Source organism: Crinia signifera, chromosome 5, assembly GCF_055691185.1.
Source record: "Crinia signifera chromosome 5, ASM5569118v1, whole genome shotgun sequence".
Lineage (NCBI taxonomy): Eukaryota > Metazoa > Chordata > Amphibia > Anura > Myobatrachidae > Crinia > Crinia signifera.
In genome coordinates, this window is record NC_139221.1 from 282,754,435 (window position 1) to 282,779,246 (window position 24,812).

Below are 24,812 nucleotides of genomic sequence, written 5' to 3' on the forward strand. Positions count from 1 at the left end.
CACTTTTGAAAATCGCAAGATTGGGCCGTTTTTCGCATATTTAATGAGATGCGAAAAACTGCCCAAATAGTGCGAATAGGTGTGATTTGATGCGATTTCTTTAGTCCTGAAAATGTGCGATTTTCAGGTCTGAAAATCGCACACTTGCAGGAAATCACAATTTAAAATAAGAGGCATCTTGTCAGAACGGGCCCGAATTTATAAACTGTCGGACTCGTTTTGCTGAGAACGGCCATGGATTGTCAATATCACGGGCATATCTTGATAATCCACAACCGTTTACGTGGACACGCCCCATTTTCACCGATTGGCAGGCGGGACATTGACCCAGGATTGAATACCCCCCTAAATCGTTTTACAAAGCAGAACAGAACTTGCATTCATTCCTTCTATAGATCCAGAAGGTGCCTGAAAAACATGATCTGTTGGAGGATTTTGAGGACAGGTTTGGCCACCCCTGGACTAGCAGGGGCAAACGCAGGATTTTCAGAAGGGGGTTTCCAGAGGGGCGGAGCAAAGCACGGAGATAGACACTTAGGTGACCCAGTATATGCCGGGACAGTTAAAGTATTATAGATAGATCAAATGTATATAAATAATAATAATAGTAAAAAAATATATATACATATATATATACACACACACACACACATATATATATATATATTATACATATACATACATATATATATACATTCAGGGGCATCAACAGCAGTGTAGACCCCTGGGCATAGCAATGTATTGGGGCCCCTACCGATCCTCCATCGTTAGGGGTGGGGTAAGCATTGATGTCCCGCGGGTGGTAGGGGGTATTATATCAACTGCTCAGCATGTAGGGCCTGGATCAGTAATTTCCACTAATTACCCCTTTACTGCACATATGGTGGGAGATGGGGTGGGAGAAGGGGGCATTGGGCTGAATGAAGGGGCCCTGATACATAACTTCCAGTGTGGTAGAGGATGTTTAATATGCAGAGGAGGGGTGTATAGTGGAGTGGGCTTATTATCCATAATTTTCTGGTGAGAGGACAGCTTGCTTGACTGCAGATATCTCCAGTTCCCGGAAATAGATTTCTTCGATTTTAATGGAATTAAAAACTAGAGAATCCCACCTACCAAATGGTATTGGGGACAAGGGGATCAGAGTTCAGTAGGCAGAGCAATCCGCCAACGAGCATATAAAATACATACCAGTTGTGTGGAGCTGGAGCAGTAACCAGCTGCTGGAAGGCCAATATGTTTGGTTCTGGGAACAGTAGAGACAATCTACTATTGTTCATTAAAGGGGGAGAGTCCCAGCTTTTGGGATATATCCTCAGAAAAACTCTAAATCAGACAGAACCTGAAATATCTGACTGGGAAGAGCAATTAATAGGCTTGGATGGAGACCACTGCTTTGAAGTCAGATATCTCCGGTTCCCAAGGGCCGATTTTTAAAATTCTTGTACCCTTGGAAAGAGGAGACCCTCAGCTTAGTTTCCTAGGGGGGGTTTCTGGGTACTCAGAAACCCCCCCTGCGTGCGCTACTGGACTAGGGCTATATTTTATGGTTTGACATGAGCAACTTACAGTAGTTCCAGTGAAGGAGCTTTTAACCCTTCAATATAGAATGACTTTCTAAAGAAATATGGGGCATATTTAATCATGAGTCCTGCACAAACTCTACAAAAAAAACCTCCTCTCTTAAATTGCCCCTGCTTGCATATAAAATTTGTCTCACAAAAGAACCTTGTTTATAGAAAAAATTAGGTAACATTACCAAAAAGTATTGTAAACCTAGGTCAAACAAGAGAAAATCTAAATGTTTTTGGTCATTTTTCAACACTATCATGTAGTTGGTTTTTACTGTGTGATGCTTTACTAATTTACTCGCTCTGTTTTCATGAAGTGTGGGGAAATTTAATAGGATGAGAGATTCAGAAAGTGAGAGATTTGGTAAGATATCTAATTTTTTTTTAGTGCCAATCAGTTACACTTCAAAACCAGTTTGATTTTTCAGTGTAAATGATTGCCGCTTTAAAAAAAACTGGAGATTTCTTACCAAATCTCTTACTTTCTGAATTATAAGATTAAATGTTTTTCCCTGACTAGAAAATTTGTATTTCTTCAAAAGCTTCTAGAATTACAGATTCTTTATAATATTTATCTAAAACAATCTACAGAGTAAATTTACTAAATGGAAGTTCTATTGAATATGTTGGGTGACATTCTATGGGATGCGGTAAAATCTGCATGTTTTTTATCGCACCTAATCGCACTTTTGAAAATCGCAAGATTGGGTCGTTTTTTGCATATTTAATGAGATGCGAAAAACGGCCCAAATAGTGCGAATAGGTGCGATTTGATGCGATTTCTTTAGTCCTGAAAATGTGCGATTTTCAGGTCTGAAAATCGCACATTTGCAGGAAATCGCAATTTAAAACAAAAAAAAAAACTGCGCGGGTTCCTCCGCCAGAGCATAACCAGCCCCGGGCTCATTGAGCCTGTGCTGGTGACATAAAATCACGGTCCCCGACAAATAGGGGTCCCCTTGATTTAATGAAACCAGCACCAGGTTCAAGGTCCGGCGCTGGTTCCCAAAATACGGGGGACAAAATGACTAGGGGTCCCCCACATTTCAAGAACCAGCACCAGACCCAACCAGCCAGCAGGGTAATGCCACAGCCGGGGGACACTTATTATATAAGCATTATCCCCCTGGCTGGTCAGCATGGGCAGGGGTCCTGGGGAAGTGGGGAAGTGGGGCCCCCCCCCCAAAGAAGGGATCCCCCCCTCCAGGACTTACCAGCCCATGCTGAAAGTTCGGGGCTGTCCCCGATGCCCCTGGGCGGTGGGCATAGGGCTGATGAAAAGTGTAAAAAAAGAATAAAAACTATTGTCTTATACTGTAGAACTATGAGTCCCAGCAAGCCTACCCCGCATGCTGTGACTTGGAGAACCACAAGTCCCAGCATGCAGGGCATTAAAGGGCCCGCTGGCACTTGTAGTTCCACAGTACAAGAAATAGTTAAATAAAACACACACTGACACCCAGAAAAATAAACGTTTAATACATCCACAGCCCACACATACTGATACTTACCTACCTTGAGCCCGTGGGTTGGTCCCTGGATCTGGGGTCCGGGGTCCTGGGGTCCTGGGCTCCAGGGCTGAAGAGTCCAGTTCCGGGGCCTTGGTCCTGGTTCCGGGGCTGGTCCGGGGCTCCAGGGCTGAAGAGTCCAGTTCCGGGGCCTTGGTCCTGGTTCCGGGGCTGGTCCGGGGCTGCAGGGCTGAAGAGTCCGGTTCCGGGGCCTTGGTCCTGGTTCCGGGGCTGGTCCGGGGCTCCTGGGCTGAAGATTCCGGGGTCCTGGATCCGTAGTAATCCTAAGGGGTACCTGAGGAAGGAAATCCTACTCACCTGGTCCCCGGTGACGACCCCGGCATCTTTAGCTCCAGACGCGCTGCTCCCGGCTGGTACCAGCTCACGGACTGGAGAGACGCAGAGATGTTCATCTTCCGCGCCTCTCCTCAGACTGATTCTATTAGCCGCCTAGCGGCCAATCAGGAGCCGAGAAAGTCGGCTTTTTTCACATTTTCACATTTTCGCAGCTCATTAAATATGCGAAAATGGAAAAACATGCGATTTCGGCCGTTTTTGCAAAATAAATCGCAAAAAATAATAAAAACCGCATCCCATAGAATGTCACCGGTTATGTTGCCTAAAGCAACTAATCAGATTCTTCTTATTTATTTATTTTGCATCTTCTAGAAAATAATAGATATAGTGGGTGAGATTTAAAAGGATGAGAGATTCAGAAAGTGAGAGATTTGGGAAGAAATCTCCAGTTTTTTTAAAGCAGCAATCATTTACACTGCAAAACCAGTTTGATTTTGAAGTGTAAATGATTGCCACTTTAAAAAAACTGGAGATTTCTCACAAAATCTCTCACTTTCTGAATCTCTCATCCTATTAAATCTCACCCAGTGCATCTGTTTCCGTCCTATGTCCCTATAGATTGTAAGCTTGCAGCAGGGCCCTCTAACCTCCAAGTCTGTCTGTTGTTACCCAGTTTGTTTTATCACTGTCTACTATTGTAAAGCGCAACGGAATCTGCTGCGCTATATAAGAAACTGTAAATAAATAAATCTGGAAGTATTCACAGTGCTTCTTTTTTTCTATATTTTGTTATAGCCTTATTTTGAAATAGAATAAAAAAAATTTCCCTCAAAGTTCTATACACCATACACCATAATGACATTATGAAAAAAAAAACTGGGGATTTTTTGCAAATTTATACAAAAAAAAAAACAACTAACTTTATGATCTTGTTTTAGAAAAAGATTATGTAATCCTGGAAGCTTTTGAAGAAATACAAATTCTCTGGACAGAAAACCACATTTAATGTTATAAACAGATACACTCAGGGCTGAATTAAGCCTTCAGGGGCCTGGGGTCACTTTAGACAGGGGGAGCCCCCTCCTACTTGTCATTACTGGCCTCAAACTGCATGGGAGAATATTACACTGTCAAAACAAAGAGTAAAGGCAGCACAAACTTGGCCAATGGGTAACTGCAGGAGGGGATTAATATAAACATAAATATATATATAAAATACCACATGAAAAGCCTGTGTTTGTTCCTCTGTACCTTACTCTGGAGGAGCTCTGACAGACTTAGTGCTGCCTTTAATTCAAAAACCCTCCCATGAAGAGGCAGCTGCTGCTGCTGTCCTCCATGGGCCCGAGAAGCATATGATGAGCTCCACCAAGCAGAGCTCAGCACAACCCTCTCAGCCTCTGACCTTTTGTGCAAAGTCTCATGGAACTTAGTCAACTCCCAGTAATGCAGTGCACACTTGTGCAGTCAGTGTGCCTTGGCTCTGGATGCTCAGCACCAGTAATCATTGTCACATTGGCAGATAGGTGAAGCTGCAGAACTACCCCACTCCCATGCACAAAACCTTAAGTTTAAAAAACAAAACAAAAAAAAAACGTTATTTAAAAAAAAAACTACATGACAACCACAGGGGGCCCCTAGATAGAGGGGGACCCAGGGGTACTGACCCCCTATGCCCCCCCCCCGCCCCCTTTATCTGCCCCTGGATATACTACATGATATACTACATGAAAACAGAGCTGTAGAATCAGATTTGTTGTTTCATACAACAGTTCATATAACAGAAAAAAAGAAGAAGTGTCCCTAGGGGCACCTAGGAGCGCTGGGGTATTCCACAGGTGATTTGGGTCACAAATAATGGCTTAATATACCAGGCAAGACTGCTGTTGCTTATAAAAGAGGATGTGTGGCCTCTTATACAATACTGGGGGCAGTGTCGGAACTTACGAGTGGTTGGCCCAGGTGCAAAACTACATTTTTGGGCCCTCCTCTTCCACTCCAAACCAAGGTCACAATATGCCACATAGCAGTGGGTGGCAGAAGTGGGCCCCTTAGTCTTCAGGGGCCCCGGTGCAATGCACCTGCTGCACCAATGGTAGTTCCGCCTCTGACTGGGGGGAAAAAAGGCAAAAAGTGAGCTTGGACCAATCTGGGTCGCTGTCACTTTAAGAAGCGCAGTCTTGTCAGGACCAATAATAATAAGATCAAACGATCTATTGCAATACAGTGTATTTAATAAAAATTACTTATACATATAAGAGAAGTGCACTTCACAATTACAATAATGAATAAAACCACATACTGGACAAACAACATAAAACATATAGTGCTGGCTAATATTCTGAGGCTAATTGTAGGCTTGGAAATTAGGCACCGCAATATAGCAGTTCCTTTTGTTATGGCAATTAGTAATCCAATATAGTTACCAGTCCTGTACAGTCAATGGTCTCCTGCAGCGATATTGGAACGGGTATAACCTCCTCAAGCAAGTGCTTATTCTGTGGGTGGTACACTCCTCTCCTCCTTTACCAGTAATGTAACTGGATACATCTCATATTGCTGCCCAATGTATAGAGAATCAAGCTGGTGATAACTTGTAAGGACTGGCGTGTTTATGGAGCTCAAAAAACGCGTTTCTCCGCCTTAGGTACTGGTCAGCGGCTTCCTCATTTTTCATATAACACCCATCATAGTAAATTTACCCCTAGGTGTTTAAAAATCTACCATTTCTAAATATTTTAAGTGGAAAATTTACTACATTATGGGGGAAATGTATCGAGCAATGAGTGATGAAGATAGGTCAGCTTCTACCTATCATTTTATAGAATTTACTTGATAAATGCTACCTCTCTATTGGTCCACTCTTTTCATTGCTTAATACATCAACCCCTATATTACTGATGGGATGTAGGGATAACCTGGCCTGTCTTTACAACTATACCAGTTGTAATCCTTCTTTTATTTAAAACATGTTCTATGAACGTCCAAGGTGGCGAGTGGCGATGCGTTTATGAGAGTGGTAACTAGACATTTTTGTGCCCTGTGCCAGAAAGTGAAAGAGAGCCCCACAATTTTTCTAATAGGGACATAAGGTGCATTACCACGTGGGGTAGGGGGCATGACAAAAGTGAACCTAATGAAAGCCCATGCTATGATACCCCTTCCCAAATTGCAATATAAAAATCCTCTTTATACCACATTCATGCACTTAACTTCAGAGCTTTTTTCAGCTTTCTTCAGGTACACTACCCTTTAGTACATAACACATTTCAATATACTACCATACCTAAGATTCAAACCCATAACATTTTGCATTCCAGTCAAGCACTGTACTCATTGAGCTATTTGATCCAGCATTAAACCTATGAGAATTCTGACTATAATGAAGCTACTTTGTAAAAAACAAACATACAAGAAGTGGGATGTTTCCAAGTCTCCGGCGCAATACTTGAATAAAGGTGAATCTGAAAGTCCCCAGATATCTTCACAATTTTCAATTAGTAGTTCTCAAAGGAAGGAAAGAAGAACGCGATCAGTTGTTATACTGATTCATATTATATAAATTATCAATGAGGCATATGCACAAGATGGATAAATGGGCGTACCCCACTCACGGTAGGTATAGCAGTGTACAGGCACGTAGCGGTTTCTTTCGACCTGGTCCTTTGATCTTCCTTTTTTCCTTTTTTCCTTGTGATTTTCCTCCTTTAGATGCAGATGTCTCCACTCGGTGAGTTGTGTAAGATATGAAAATAAAAGTTCCAGATTAGTGTATGGGTCAATAGCGTAATATAACACCCCGTGTGGTCTGGAGGAAAGCTAGGTGGTCGTACCTTACTCACCCAAGAAAAGAGTAAGATACGTATATAAAGGTATCTTTATTTGGTGTATATATTAGATCCAATAATAAAACATGAGTTGTGCGTACCGCACTTACGTGAAGAAAAGCTGGGTATATGCCCGTAGCGTGTTCTTGTGTTCACTGTGTGTCCACTGTCATCATTAGAACCCCAAGGGATTTTTTTCTCAGTAGGGATGTGATGAAAAATGGATGAAAAAATGATATTAGTGTCTGAATATATGATTGAAACAAATCTATTCAGAGTAACACCGCGTGTGGTTTAAAGAGAGGTAGTGATCGTACCTTACTCACCCAAGAGTAGAGTAAGATACTTACTCACTTATAAAGGTATCTTTAAGGTGGAAATTTGGAAGATCCAAGTTGGGATGAATAAATTGTGCGTACCGCACTTACGTGTCACAATGCTGGATATATGCACGTAGCGTGTTCTTGTTTTCACTATGTGTCCATGGTCACCATAGGAGCCAATTTTTTCTCAGCATCAATTCAGAAGAAAATTTATGATAGGACAGTATTAGTGCCTAATATATAGTGTTACTACAATAAACAGGTAGGTTGAAGCCGTAGAGTTTAAAAGATGAAATAGTGGGGGTACTAGGTGGCGTACCGTGACTCACACTATGACGTGTAGAGGAACACCCAAAAAGGTTTCTTTAACAGGAAGAAGGAATTGCACCACCCTTCGTGATTATGTGGATAAGTAGAATTTTTAAATACCCAGAGATTATGCAACAGATGAATGATGTGCGTACCAAAACTTACGCATTTGTAAGTATAACACCTCCTATCAGGGTTTCTTTAACAGGAAGAAGGAATTACACCACCCTTCGTGATTATGTGGATAAGTCGAATTTTTAAATACCCAGAGATTATGCAACAGATGAATGATGTGCGTACCAAAACTTACGCATTTGTAAGTATAACACCTCCTATCAGGGTTTCTTTACAGCAATGGTAATAATTTCCAAAAAAAGGTTGTTCTTAACCACGAGGGGATGATGTTCTTAAAAAAAGTCTTTATTTATACAGTAGAAAAAACATATAAAAAATCCTCCATCCCAACAATGGAAAGGATGTACAGAAAATCCCAAAATTCTGCAGCAAGAAAAACAGTCCAAAAAGAAACTTTGGCCCAAAAAAAATTTTTTTACAAAAATTACAAAATTAAAAAATACATACAATCAGTCCATAAGGTATCCGGAATGGTGAAGGAAATGATGGCTGCTCACTCTCCACAGTACTTGTCGACGCGTTTCGGTGTCTAGGAACACCTTTTTCAAGACATGACTGTGGTGAGTAAGAGTCCATCTATTTATACCAAGAGCAGCCTATCACATTAAACAGGAAGTGAGGTTCACATTAGACTTCCTGTTTGTGTAAATTCTTAAAAACAAAACAAATTGTAACTTTATATAAAATAATCCATTCCATAAGAATACATGAATGCATAAAAACAGTACGTCATACAATATTCATATTATAGCACATTTTCATTTCATTCAAAGGAAACGGTCGCCATGACAACGCGTGTCACGCTTCCGGGATGTGCCATGGAGGCATAGATGAGGAGATCTTTCATCTAGATGGGGCACTCTAGACAATGTCCGTTGAATAGCGGTGTATCCAATATTAGAGGCACAAACCATAGAATAAATAGTAAACGGCTGGGCAGACGATGTTATTTCCTGGTTTGACGGTGTGTGAACCGCAAGCTACGGAAGCCGCAATAGGACAAACAGCTGGAGAAAGCAAAGAAGGGATGTGTCGCGTCAACGACCCGCTGGCTTCCGGTTGCTGGACCGCATACTGCGGAAGTCCAGCCTGGTCAGACGCTATCATATCCGGGGGTTGAACCGCATATTTACGGAAGTGTGGTAACGCCGGAGTCTTCGTGATGTTGTCATGGCGACGCGTTATTCTGTAACATATAGCAAAAAACAGAAACTTTATGCATATGAATTTATAGTTCAGGAATCAGCAATAAGATGTTAGTGCGATGTCTGTATCAGCAGATCGCGGGCTGAAGCGGTATTTAAAGAAACCACTTCAGCTCGAAATCGCTGTTTAAACCTCCAGGCAGCAAAGTTTTACAGTTATAAATTAAATTCATTTCTGATTTGGCTAAAGAGGAAGTATTATCATTAGATCGAATACTTTTGTTTACCACCTTCAATCCGCAAAAAGACACTATCTCACTAGGGGAACAATTATGCACATTTTTAAAATGTGCCGATAATGCATGGCATTCCAGACCTTTTTTAATGTTTCTAATATGTTCCCCTAGCCTTATCTTTAAAGCCCTGGTGGTTCGACCGATGTAGTGTTTATCACAACTACATTTGATGGTATATACAACATTCTTAACATTGCATGTTATAAAGTCCTTTATATCCATTTTATAGCCATTTATCTCGTATTTGATTATTTTATTATTCCCGTCACTCTTAATGTTCTTGCACCCAATACAGCTACCACACCGGTAGAAGCCCTTTGAGGTGATCCTTGTCATAGGGGGTTTGTTGACATAATTGCTCTTAACTAAATTGGATCGGATGTTGGGTGCCTTGCGGTAAATATGTTTAGGTATTTCAGGAATTATATTTTTTAACACAGGATCGCACATTAGAACCTTCCAATGTTTCTTGAAGATTCTTTCGATTTTTTTGTGTTCTTCCGTGTAAGTCGAGATAAATGCTAATGCATAAGAATCATTGTTGTTATTATTTCTTTTAGCTGCAATCATAGGAATGGTTTTCCTCTTTAGTGGTTCTATTTCACCTTCTAGTTTTTTATTTTCGTAACCACACGCCACAAATTTGGATTTCATATCCATGGCTTGTTCTAAGAAAATTTTGTCGTCTGAACAGTTACGCCTAAGGCGTTGAAATTGGCCCTTTGGTATGGAACTAAGCCACTGGTTATGGTGACAGCTGGAGGCAGGAATATAGGTACCTGAATCTGTTGGTTTTCTAAAGTTTTTATGCTTTAGAGTTCCTTCTTCAATATACACTGTAATATCGAGGAAATTGATGCTTTTTTCATCGATTTCAAAGGTGAGTTTTATATTGCAGACATTGTTGTTAAGAATGTCACAGAATTTGGTGAGGGATTCTCTATCTCCATCCCACACAAAAAAGATATCGTCTATGTATCTTGCGAAGGTCACCAGATTCGCCCCGAATGGGTTGTTGGCCCAGATGGTGTCGAGCTCCCATGCCCCCATAAATAAGTTGGCATAGCTCGGGGCGAATCTGGTGCCCATCGCTGTCCCTGTGCGCTGGATGTAAAAATTCTCGTTAAAGAGGAAAAAATTATTTTGCAGAATGAATGCTATACTGTCAAGAATAAATTCCTGCAGGCCCGGAGGTTTATCTGAACCAGAAAGAAAATGTTTGGCACTCTGTATCCCCAAATCGTGTTCGATTATGGTATACAGAGAGCCAACATCTGCCGTGACAAGGAGAAAATTATCACTCCATGTAATAGAGTCAATAAGTTTTAAAAAATCCCCAGTATCTTTAAGATGAGATTTATGTAGCGAGACCAAAGGTTGAAGGTGATAATCAACGAACATAGAGAGGTTACTGGTAATGGATCCTACCCCGGAGATTATAGGTCTCCCTGGTGAATCTACGAGGCTTTTATGTACCTTGGGCAAGATATATATTACCGGGGTAGTTGGACTCTCATTAAAGAGAAATTTGGCTTCCCCCGAAGTTATAATATTCTTGCCCAAAGCTGTTTTAATAAGTTCTTCTAGTTTTTGTAAAGTGTTGGAGGTTGGGTCTCCTCTTAGTTTTTTATAAGTTTGTTTGTCTTTAAGCTGTCGCATGATTTCAGCCTCGTATTTTTCTGTATCAAGTATGACGATCCCCCCCCCCCCCCTTATCGGCTGGTTTAACTATAATTTTTTTATTTTCTTTCAGATTTTTCATAGCCGTTTTTTCTTTTAAGGTGAGGTTGGACACGTTTTTTTCTACCTTCATAGCTTTAATATCCTACAACACTAAAGTAGAGAATGTTTCAACATAAGGGCCTTTGCAATGTTTAGGAAAAAAGATTGATTTGGGTTTAAATCTAGGGGTCGTGATGTCATCCCCTTCTGGTGATTTTTCCTTCTCATCATTTTTGTAAAAAAATTTTTTTAGAGCTAGTTTTCTAGAGAAACGTTGTAAATCAATATATAAATCAAAGTTGTTCACGTGGTTGGTAGGGGCGTATTTTAATCCCTTCTGCAAAAGGTTGATTTCATCTGATGAAAGATCATGGGAGCTGAGGTTAAAGATTTTAGTGGTAATAGGATTGTTCTGATTTTCATCAGCATCAATGGTCATTGGAGTGGTTATTTTCTTTTTTCTCCTATTTTTATAGGGTTTAGATTTTTTTACGATGGTCTTTCTATTGCCACCTCTTTTACCTCTATACTGATATGGTTTTGTTATCTGTTGGGAGATGAGGTTTGGCTCAACTCTAAAAAAGGGGAATAGCATGGGTCAAGATTTTTCAACAATGAATCCTCCTGTAGCAAAGGGCTATAACTATTGTGAGTTTTAAAGATAGTAGGATTTTGTCTATCGTGATTAGCCTCTCTATGGGGGTTATTCTAGTCCATTCTTTCTGACAAAATCCTTCTTAGATGGACAAAACCATGTGCACTGCGGGTGGGGCAGATGTTACTTGTGCAGAGAGAATTAGATTTGGGTGGGGTTTTTCTTCAAAGTGAGATCTATATTGCAGTGTAAAAATAAAGCAGCCAGTATTTTCCCTGCACAGAAACAAAATAACTCACCCAAATCTAATTCTCTCTGCACATGTTACATCTGCCCCCCTGCAGTGCACATGGTTTTGTCCATCTAAGAAGGATTTTGTCAGAAAGAATGAACTAGAATAAACCCCTATGTGTTCTGGAGGGGATTCTCCATTCAGGGGTTCTTTTTATTTCATTCTTGTGGTAATATCTCTCTGTTCTATTTTGGGGTTGTTTCTTCCAATATGGGGTATAATTGGTCTCCCTTCTATTGTGAGAATTATATCTCTGTTGGGGAGATTGATTCCTGTTGTATTTATAACGTTCTCTGTCATTAACGGATGTTCTTTCTCCATAGCTGTTTGCCCCCTGTCTATAAGGCTCATAGCCGTGATTTTTTTTCCCTTGATTCCTTCTTTGTCCTTGTGTGGTTTGTCTGGTCTCCTTTGGGATTTTAATGGGTGGTATAGATTTAGTTTCCTCTAGGCCATTAATTGCTTCCTCTCTATCTCTTTTGAATTTCTTGACTTTCCTTTGTATTATGGCTCTTTCTGCTCGCCTTACATTTGAAGTGATGGTTTGTTCTAATACTTTGAAATCTTCATTTTTTATATAAGGTAAGGCCAATGATTTGTACATTTTAATTTCCTCTTCCACTTTCTCTAATTCTCTTTTCCTTTCCTTGATGATAAGAGTCATCAGGGAAAAGGAACAGTCATTTATGATGGTTTCCCACTGTTTTTTAAAATCTTCTCTCGCAGTAGAGAATGTGGAAGTTTTATTAATCTTTAGACCTTTAGGGATGAGTTTTTGGGCTAGGTATTTTTCTAATGTAATGACCTCCCATAATATTTTACTTTCTTTTAGGAGCATGGTCTCTAATTTCTCCATAATCCCCTCTAGGTCCTCATCGATTAATTCTATTTCATCAGCATTATCTTCAAACATTTTTTCAAAATTAGAGCGTCTTTGCTCTCTAAATTGAAACATTTTAAATGGCAGCCTTGACAGGTCCTCTTAAGGAGGTGAAAAAATACAATTGCAACAAGATTTTTAAGATATGACCTGAATTGGCGCCCTGCAGCCTGAGTGTCTGTACTAATCCCTGGTTATCACCCTATAACCACAGAAAATACCAAACATACAAGAAGTGGGATGTTTCCAAGTCTCCGGCGCAATACTTGAATAAAGGTGAATCTGAAAGTCCCCAGATATCTTCACAATTTTCAATTAGTAGTTCTCAAAGGAAGGAAAGAAGAACGCGATCAGTTGTTATACTGATTCATATTATATAAATTATCAATGAGGCATATGCACAAGATGGATAAATGGGCGTACCCCACTCACGGTAGGTATAGCAGTGTACAGGCACGTAGCGGTTTCTTTCGACCTGGTCCTTTGATCTTCCTTTTTTCCTTTTTTCCTTGTGATTTTCCTGCACTCACCGAGTGCAGATGTCTCCACTCGGTGAGTTGTGTAAGATATGAAAATAAAAGTTCCAGATTAGTGTATGGGTCAATAGCGTAATATAACACCCCATGTGGTCTGGAGGAAAGCTAGAAAAGAGTAAGATACGTATATAAAGGTATCTTTATTTGGTGTATATATTAGATCCAATAATAAAACATTAGTTGTGCGTACCGCACTTATGTGAAGAAAAGCTGGGTATATGCCCGTAGCGTGTTCTTGTGTTCACTGTGTGTCCACTGTCATCATTAGAACCCCAAGGGATTTTTTTATCAATAGGGATGTGATGAAAAATGGATGAAAAAATGATATTAGTGTCTGAATATATGATTGAAACAAATCTATTCAGAGTAACACCGCGTGTGGTTTAAAGAGAGGTAGTGATCGTACCTTACTCACCCAAGAGTAGAGTAAGATACACTTATAAAGGTATCTTTAAGGTGGAAATTTGGAAGATCCAAGTTGGGATGAATAAATTGTGCGTACCGCACTTACGTGTCACAATGCTGGATATATGCACGTAGCGTGTTCTTGTTTTCACTATGTGTCCATGGTCACCATAGGAGCCAATTTTTTCTCAGCATCAATTCAGAAGAAAATTTATGATAGGACAGTATTAGTGCCTAATATATAGTGTTACTACAATAAACAGGTAGGTTGAAGCCGTAGAGTTTAAAAGATGAAATAGTGGGGGTACTAGGTGGCGTACCGTGACTCACACTATGACGTGTAGAGGAACACCCAAAAAGGTTTCTTTAACAGGAAGAAGGAATTGCACCACCCTTCGTGATTATGTGGATAAGTAGAATTTTTAAATACCCAGAGATTATGCAACAGATGAATGATGTGCGTACCAAAACTTACGCATTTGTAAGTATAACACCTCCTATCAGGGTTTCTTTAACAGGAAGAAGGAATTACACCACCCTTCGTGATTATGTGGATAAGTCGAATTTTTAAATACCCAGAGATTATGCAACAGATGAATGATGTGCGTACCAAAACTTACGCATTTGTAAGTATAACACCTCCTATCAGGGTTTCTTTACAGCAATGGTAATAATTTCCAAAAAAAGGTTGTTCTTAACCACGAGGGGATGATGTTCTTAAAAAAAAGTCTTTATTTATACAGTAGAAAAAACATATAAAAAATCCTCCATCCCAACAATGGAAAGGATGTACAGAAAATCCCAAAATTCTGCAGCAAGAAAAACAGTCCAAAAAGAAACTTTGGCCCAAAAAAAATTTTTTTACAAAAATTAAAAAATTAAAAAATACATACAATCAGTCCATAAGGTATCCGGAATGGTGAAGGAAATGATGGCTGCTCACTCTCCACAGTACTTGTCGACGCGTTTCGGTGTCTAGGAACACCTTTTTCAAGACATGACTGTGGTGAGTAAGAGTCCATCTATTTATACCAAGAGCAGCCTATCACATTAAACAGGAAGTGAGGTTCACATTAGACTTCCTGTTTGTGTAAATTCTTAAAAACAAAACAAATTGTAACTTTATATAAAATAATCCATTCCATAAGAATACATGAATGCATAAAAACAGTGCGTCATACAATATTCATATTATAGCACATTTTCATTTCATTCACAGGAAACGGTCGCCATGACAACGCGTGTCACGCTTCCGGGATGTGCCATGGAGGCATAGATGAGGAGATCTTTCATCTAGATGGGGCACTCTAGACAATGTCCGTTGAATAGCGGTGTATCCAATATTAGAGGCACAAACCATAGAATAAATAGTAAACGGCTGGGCAGACGATGTTATTTCCTGGTTTGACGGTGTGTGAACCGCAAGCTACGGAAGCCGCAATAGGACAAACAGCTGGAGAAAGCAAAGAAGGGATGTGTCGCGTCAACGACCCGCTGGCTTCCGGTTGCTGGACCGCATACTGCGGAAGTCCAGCCTGGTCAGACGCTATCATATCCGGGGGTTGAACCGCATATTTACGGAAGTGTGGTAACGCCGGAGTCTTCGTGATGTTGTCATGGCGACGCGTTATTCTGTAACATATAGCAAAAAACAGAAACTTTATGCATATGAATTTATAGTTCAGGAATCAGCAATAAGATGTTAGTGCGATGTCTGTATCAGCAGATCGCGGGCTGAAGCGGTATTTAAAGAAACCACTTCAGCTCGAAATCGCTGTTTAAACCTCCAGGCAGCAAAGTTTTACAGTTATAAATTAAATTCATTTCTGATTTGGCTAAAGAGGAAGTATTATCATTAGATCGAATACTTTTGTTTACCACCTTCAATCCGCAAAAAGACACTATCTCACTAGGGGAACAATTATGCACATTTTTAAAATGTGCCGATAATGCATGGCATTCCAGACCTTTTTTAATGTTTCTAATATGTTCCCCTAGCCTTATCTTTAAAGCCCTGGTGGTTCGACCGATGTAGTGTTTATCACAACTACATTTGATGGTATATACAACATTCTTAACATTGCATGTTATAAAGTCCTTTATATCCATTTTATAGCCATTTATCTCGTATTTGATTATTTTATTATTCCCGTCACTCTTAATGTTCTTGCACCCAATACAGCTACCACACCGGTAGAAGCCCTTTGAGGTGATCCTTGTCATAGGGGGTTTGTTGACATAATTGCTCTTAACTAAATTGGATCGGATGTTGGGTGCCTTGCGGTAAATATGTTTAGGTATTTCAGGAATTATATTTTTTAACACAGGATCGCACATTAGAACCTTCCAATGTTTCTTGAAGATTCTTTCGATTTTTTTGTGTTCTTCCGTGTAAGTCGAGATAAATGCTAATGCATAAGAATCATTGTTGTTATTATTTCTTTTAGCTGCAATCATAGGAATGGTTTTCCTCTTTAGTGGTTCTATTTCACCTTCTAGTTTTTTATTTTCGTAACCACACGCCACAAATTTGGATTTCATATCCATGGCTTGTTCTAAGAAAATTTTGTCGTCTGAACAGTTACGCCTAAGGCGTTGAAATTGGCCCTTTGGTATGGAACTAAGCCACTGGTTATGGTGACAGCTGGAGGCAGGAATATAGGTACCTGAATCTGTTGGTTTTCTAAAGTTTTTATGCTTTAGATTTCCTTCTTCAATATACACTGTAATATCGAGGAAATTGATGCTTTTTTCATCGATTTCAAAGGTGAGTTTTATATTGCGGACATTGTTGTTAAGAATGTCACAGAATTTGGTGAGGGATTCTCTATCTCCATCCCACACAAAAAAGATATCGTCTATGTATCTTGCGAAGGTCACCAGATTCGCCCCGAATGGGTTGTTGGCCCAGATGGTGTCGAGCTCCCATGCCCCCATAAATAAGTTGGCATAGCTCGGGGCGAATCTAGTGCCCATCGCTGTCCCTGTGCGCTGGATGTAAAAATTCTCGTTAAAGAGGAAAAAATTATTTTGCAGAATGAATGCTATACTGTCAAGAATAAATTCCTGCAGGCCCGGAGGTTTATCTGAACCAGAAAGAAAATGTTTGGCACTCTGTATCCCCAAATCGTGTTCGATTATGGTATACAGAGAGCCAACATCTGCCGTGACAAGGAGAAAATTATCACTCCATGTAATAGAGTCAATAAGTTTTAAAAAATCCCCAGTATCTTTAAGATGAGATTTATTTAGCGAGACCAAAGGTTGAAGGTGATAATCAACGAACATAGAGAGGTTGCAGGAATTTATTCTTGACAGTATAGCATTCATTCTGCAAAATAATTTTTTCCTCTTTAACGAGAATTTTTACATCCAGCGCACAGGGACAGCGATGGGCACCAGATTCGCCCCGAGCTATGCCAACTTATTTATGGGGGCATGGGAGCTCGACACCATCTGGGCCAACAACCCATTCGGGGCGAATCTGGTGACCTTCGCAAGATACATAGACGATATCTTTTTTGTGTGGGATGGAGATAGAGAATCCCTCACCAAATTCTGTGACATTCTTAACAACAATGTCCGCAATATAAAACTCACCTTTGAAATCGATGAAAAAAGCATCAATTTCCTCGATATTACAGTGTATATTGAAGAAGGAATTTTAAAGCATAAAAACTTTAGAAAACCAACAGATTCAGGTACCTATATTCCTGCCTCCAGCTGTCACCATAACCAGTGGCTTAGTTCCATACCAAAGGGCCAATTTCAACGCCTTAGGCGTAACTGTTCAGACGACAAAATTTTCTTAGAACAAGCCATGGATATGAAATCCAAATTTGTGGCGTGTGGTTACGAAAATAAAAAACTAGAAGGTGAAATAGAACCACTAAAGAGGAAAACCATTCCTATGATTGCAGCTAAAAGAAATAATAACAACAATGATTCTTATGCATTAACATTTATCTCGACTTACACGGAAGAACACAAAAAAATCGAAAGAATCTTCAAGAAACATTGGAAGGTTCTAATGTGCGATCCTGTGTTAAAAAATATAATTCCTGAAATACCTAAACATATTTACCGCAAGGCACCCAACATCCGATCCAATTTAGTTAAGAGCAATTATGTCAACAAACCGCCTATGACAAGGATCACCTCAAAGGGCTTCTACCGGTGTGGTAGCTGTATTGGGTGCAAGAACATTAAGAGTGACGGGAATAATAAAATAATCAAATACGAGATAAATGGCTATAAAATGGATATAAAGGACTTTATAACATGCAATGTTAAGAATGTTGTATATACCATCAAATGTAGTTGTGATAAACACTACATCGGTCGAACCACCAGGGCTTTAAAGATAAGGCTTGGGGAACATATTAGAAACATTAAAAAAGGTCTGGAATGCCATGCATTATCGGCACATTTTAAAAATGTGCATAATTGTTCCCCTAGTGAGATAGTGTCTTTTTGCAGATTGAAGGTGGTAAACAAAAGTATTCGATCTAATGATAATACTTCCTCTTTAGCCAAATCAGAAATGAATTTAATTTATAACTGTAAAACTTTGCTGCCTGGAGGTTTAAACAGCGATTTCGAGCTGAAGTGGTTTCTTTAAATACCGCTTCAGCCCGCGATCTGCTGATACAGACATCGCACTAACATCTTATTGCTGATTCCTGAACTATAAATTCATATGCATAAAGTTTCTGTTTTTTGCTATATGTTACAGAATAACGCGTCGCCATGACAACATCACGAAGACTCCGGCGTTACCACACTTCCGTAAATATGCGGTTCAACCCCCGGATATGATAGCGTCTGACCAGGCTGGACTTCCGCAGTATGCTGTCCAGCAACCGGAAGCCAGCGGGTCGTTGACGCGACACATCCCTTCTTTGCTTTCTCCAGCTGTTTGTCCTATTGCGGCTTCCGTAGCTTGCGGTTCACACACCGTCAAACCAGGAAATAACATCGTCTGCCCAGCCGTTTACTATTTATTCTATGGTTTGTGCCTCTAATATTGGATACACCGCTATTCAACGGACATTGTCTAGAGTGCCCCATCTAGATGAAAGATCTCCTCATCTATGCCTCCATGGCACATCCCGGAAGCGTGACACGTGTTGTCATGGCGACCGTTTCCTGTGAATGAAATGAAAATGTGCTATAATATGAATATTGTATGACGCACTGTTTTTATGCATTCATGTATTCTTATGGAATGGATTATTTTATATAAAGTTACAATTTGTTTTGTTTTTAAGAATTTACACAAACAGGAAGTCTAATGTGAACCTCACTTCCTGTTTAATGTGATAGGCTGCTTTTGGTATAAATAGATGGACTCTCACTCACCACAGTCATGTCTTGAAAAAGGTGTTCCTAGACACCGAAACGCGTCGACAAGTACTGTGGAGAGTGAGCAGCCATCATTTCCTTCACCATTCCGGATACCTTATGGACTGATTGTATGTATTTTTTAATTTTTAAATTTTTGTAAAAAAAATTTTTTTGGGCCAAAGTTTCTTTTTGGACTGTTTTTCTTGCTGCTGAATTTTGGGATTTTCTGTACATCCTTTCCATTGTTGGGATGGAGGATTTTTTATATGTTTTTTCTACTGTATAAATAAAGACTTTTTTTAAGAACATCATCCCCTCGTGGTTAAGAACAACCTTTTTTTGGAAATTATTACCATTGCTGTAAAGAAACCCTGATAGGAGGTGTTATACTTACAAATGCGTAAGTTTTGGTACGCACATCATTCATCTGTTGCATAATCTCTGGGTATTTAAAAATTCGACTTATCCACATAATCACGAAGGGTGGTGTAATTTCTTCTTCCTGTTAAAGAAACCCTGATAGGAGGTGTTATACTTACAAATGCGTAAGTTTTGGTACGCACATCATTCATCTGTTGCATAATCTCTGGGTATTTAAAAATTCTACTTATCCACATAATCACGAAGGGTGGTGCAATTCCTTCTTCCTGTTAAAGAAACCTTTTTGGGTGTTCCTCTACACGTCATAGTGTGAGTCACGGTACGCCACCTAGTACCCCCACTATTTCATCTTTTAAACTCTACGGCTTCAACCTACCTGTTTATTGTAGTAACACTATATATTAGGCACTAATACTGTCCTATCATAAATTTTCTTCTGAATTGATGCTGAGAAAAAATTGGCTCCTATGGTGACCATGGACACATAATGAAAACAGGAACACGCTACGTGCATATATCCAGCATTGTGACACGTAAGTGCGGTATGCACAATTTATTCATCCCAACTTGGATCTTCCAAATTTCCACCTTAAAGATACCTTTATAAGTGTATCTTACTCTACTCTTGGGTGAGTAAGGTACGATCACTACCTCTCTTTAAACCACACGCGGTGTTACTCTGAATAGATTTGTTTCAATCATATATTCAGACACTAATATCATTTTTTCATCCATTTTTCATCACATCCCTATTGAGAAAAAAATCCCTTGGGGTTCTAATGATGACAGTGGACACACAGTGAACACAAGAACACGCTACGGGCATATACCCAGCTTTTCTTCACGTAAGTGCGGTACGCACAACTCATGTTTTATTATTGGATCTAATATATACACCAAATAAAGATACCTTTATATACGTATCTTACTCTTTTCTTGGGTGAGTAAGGTACGACCACCTAGCTTTCCTCCAGACCACACGGGGTGTTATATTACGCTATTGACCCATACACTAATCTGGAACTTTTATTTTCATATCTTACACAACTCACCGAGTGGAGACATCTGCATCTAAAGGAGGAAAATCACAAGGAAAAAAGGAAAAAAGGAAGATCAAAGGACCAGGTCGAAAGAAACCGCTACGTGCCTGTACACTGCTATACCTACCGTGAGTGGGGTACGCCCATTTATCCATCTTGTGCATATGCCTCATTGATAATTTATATAATATGAATCAGTATAACAACTGATCGCGTTCTTCTTTCCTTCCTTTGAGAACTACTAATTGAAAATTGTGAAGATATCTGGGGACTTTCAGATTCACCTTTATTCAAGTATTGCGCCGGAGACTTGGAAACATCCCACTTCTTGTATGTTTGGTATTTTCTGTGGTTATAGGGTGATAACCAGGGATTAGTACAGACACTCAGGCTGCAGGGCGCCAATTCAGGTAGGTCATATCTTAAAAATCTTGTTGCATTTGTAAAAAACAAGCAGCGACACTTCCAATCTTATACAGTCACATGCTATATAGAGCTTCTCAGTTCAAAGTTAGCTTCAAATAGTTAGTATTCTCTAGGTGTCTGACTGTCATGCAACAGGCATTGGGTTTGAATCCTGGGTATGCCAACATCTTGAAATGTTGTAAAGGACAGTGTTACTGAATTACAAAAAGCTCTCAAGTAAAGTTCATAAATGATGTATAGGTTGGTTGGTGTGTTCAGGAGATGCTGTGCCACAAAAGGAGGGAAGCTACAAGTGAAAGTAATTAAAATGGATAATTGACATCAGTGCCTAATACCACACAACACTGTGCAGTGGGACACTCCGCACCCCTTGTAGAAAACTGAACTTAAAATTTAGCTATGCTTGGTTATGCTGTTATTGTTTTCTCTTCCATCTGGTTCTCTTTCCATTGTAAATACATATAACTATGCTTGTCTCTGGTCTAGCTATAAGAATAATAACATCTAGAATCCTGTATGACCAGCCATAGTCCATGGAAGACACAGTTCCTGATAGTATAGGCAGCAGGGTAATTGGCTGTTCAGGATAAATAATTAGCCAGGGTCAACGTTAATGAATAATGATTCATAGTCAAAGTAGGGGTCAGGGTCTGGAATCAATAGAAATCAATACATATAAAATGTTGGAAATAGTTGCACAAGACAAGGCTGGACTGGAGTGTAGGAGCTCACAGACTGGGACATCTCATCATCACAGACTAAACTGAGGCAAGGGTTAACTGGCAGCTATGATCAATATGTCACATACAGTATGCTTCTGTCTAATATAAACATTTGTGATGTCAAGGGTGTGACATGTTATGTTGGCACGGCATGAGATTGCACCTTGGGGGAGAAATAGTGTCTGATAACTGATATGCAGTCATTAGATCTACAGTGTTTAGTTTAACAGCCAAAAGGTCAACAACTATTAGTTGACAGTGAAAAGGTTGACATGGTCGAAAGACTTTTGTGCTAGCCAACTCGCACTTCACATTAGCTTCCATGTTGACCTTTTGAAGGTCGACCTTGTGACTGTCGAACTTTTGTTCCTGTTGCCTTTTTTCACTGTCGACCTTTCTACCATACCGATCAATAGTGGTCGACCTTTTGACTAATATAGTTTATGATGGTGTGTTGATAATGGGTGCAGTGTGTGCGGTGCACACGGTTCCCCAGGGTCCAGGAGGGCCCATACCGGACACACTGCACACATATTGTTTTCAACACATAACCTCCAGAGTCTTGCATCACAGCAGCGCTGCAAATAATCTGTGGGATAATGGCAGGCAGACATTTCCCTGGTGTTTTACGCATGCACAGTAGGAAGATCACCGGGAAAATGGCCACCATGCCATTTTCACAGAGACCTGCACATGTGCACTAGACTCTGGAAAAGCTCCGGTGTCCCCTTGTGACCTTAGTGCCCAGAGTCATGAGCGCTGCTGGATAGAGAGGAGGGGCCCCAGAAGAAGAGTGCACATGGGTCAAAACCCTGGGGTGTTTGCAGTGTAAATGAGTGGACCTTGGTCAGGCTTATATCGGAAAAAGGGTCTGACCTTGGCTTACAGTACTACCCTCCACAACCCTGCAACTGGCGAGGGTTATTCCTGGAACTCGCATCCTAAGTTAGTGATCTGGCTTTTGTATGAAAGGTATGACTCCGGTCTTGGTGACATCATCTCCATGCACCCATTGCAACCTTGAAAACCTGTCAGTGGAAAACACTGGTCTGATTTGAACGGTAGCAACCCGGCAATGGCCACCTCCCGTGATTAGGCCATGCCCCCAAAATGTTTAGGGGGTGAAAAAACCCTAAAGTTGAGTGTGTGTGTGTGTGTGTGTGTGTGTGGGGGGGGGTTATGCCCCCCCACCCTCCGCAGCAGCAGTACACACATACAGCATGTGCAGCAGGCTCAGCATGAGCTCTCATGCTGTCAATGAGACGCTCATGCTGAGCATGCTGTCAGCACAGGTGGTAGGTGTGTGCTGCTGCTGATGCTGCCTGGGAGGGGGTGGAGGGGTCAGACCCGGGCTCCTTCCAGACCCCTCCAGCAAGCCAGGACCCAGGTAATTAGTGGTGGTATTAAAGGTAAGAGGTGGCTGTTGGAGGCGGAAAGATGATAAGTTTTGTTTTGGACATATTGAATGTTATTTAGCATTAGGATATCCATGTGGAGATAACACAAGATATTCTAGAACCCTTTCTGAAAATGGCCGCTGTGCCTGAGTGGTCAGGGGGACTGCACATACACAGTAGTCCCACTGGCCACACAGAGCACATCATCTCAGGGTAGGGCTTGTATGCTGCAGCATACATACTGTATGGCCATTATAACCACATATTGTAATGCGATCCTGTGAGCTAATATCACGCCCAGATTGCATGGAATATGTGATTCATTATAAAGAGACCCTTAAATCAGTCAATTATTTCCCACAAAAAGAAGTGGGTTTAAGGAGAACTGTGGTCCTAGAAGAGATTCTTGTCTGACCCCAAATACGATTATTTAAAAAAAAAAAGCACAGCTTACCTGGTATTAGTCCACGTTTGGATCAAAATGTAGATTCCAAGGTGCAGAAGGTATCGGTCCAAGTGCAGCTTGTCGACGTTGACTCTGAAGTATCCATAAACAGTTATGTGTCAACATGGTTACAATTCTGACATTATGAATGTCGACAACTGTGAAATGTTAACATGGACAAAATGGTTAGGATTAGGTTTAGGGTTTGTGTTAGCATTTGGATAAGACTAACCTAAAAATGAATTGTCTACATTCTGAAAATGTCAATGTTTAATCAATATCAACATGCTGAATGTTGACATGGTGAATTTGGACATTATATATTGAACCCAATGCTGAGTTCATTGTGGATATGCCGTGTGCTAAGCAACCAATGAATGATCGCATGTACAGTACATCTAGTGGCAACAACAAACAGGTAGTGGTAATACAGTGGGCTACTAGTTTAATAGGCTACTCTTTGCACAGCAGCGGTAATCCTGCCCCTATATATCTTTTAGGTCTAGATTGAGGAAGGACCGCGCTCTTTTTGTTATGGCAGTTTCGCTATTTATACAAGTAGTGAAAAACGGGGGTAATGGAGCGCTCTATGGTTAGGTGTAAATTAAAATAAAAATAAACTTTTTTCACAATTTTTTCAATTTTTTCCAATGAATAAACGAGTGGCACCGTGAAGACTAAGAACCCATGAGGTTCCCACCAAAAAAATGAGGACATCCGTCCAGCAACTTCCTGTTTTTCCAATAAAGTTTTTAGAATAAAAAAGCGGAACTTTTAAACAGACTGCATCCTTGAAAAAGTGCCCTAGCGGCATGAAACGCGTTGGAGCAGACCCAGCAGACCCAGAGCCCACCTGCCTCATCCCCTTCGAGTACCCAGCAGCCAGCAAGAACATCATCAGAAGCCGTGCCGGGATGCCGGCGAACAACAGGATCTGACAGCTGCATCCCCGCTGCCATACGGGAGAAGGTACACATAGCCGCGGCTATACAATGCAGCCTCCGTGCTGTGCCGCCGGCTACTAGTTAGGGTGAGATAGGACGGGCAACTCCACACCAATTCACGCAAAGAGTGTAAACATTGGAATTTCCAATTCTTAACCCATTATTTCCTTTACAGGTGTCCACTCGTTATTCTATTTCTTTCCGTTTTTTTCATTCATTTTTGCTATATATAACTTTATTTCCATTTTATTCTTATTTTATTTTTATTTT

General features: G+C 40.4%; 1 long non-coding RNA gene across 2 annotated transcripts in view; it reads right to left on the reverse strand.

Annotated features, from left to right (window-relative positions):
* Window positions 1-24,812, reverse strand: part of LOC146079719 (uncharacterized) — a 177,415-nt gene that overhangs the window by 94,116 nt on the left and 58,487 nt on the right. Inside the window, exons 2-3 of one of the 2 annotated variants that reach the window (XR_014474715.1) lie at window positions 23,608-23,756; window positions 15,100-15,473 (exon numbers count right to left, since the gene is read on the reverse strand). This is a non-coding gene — a long non-coding RNA (uncharacterized LOC146079719). Of the gene's footprint in view, window positions 1-15,099; window positions 15,474-23,607; window positions 23,757-24,812 lie in introns of those variants that run through there. The other variant, XR_014474716.1, reaches the window with a different exon arrangement.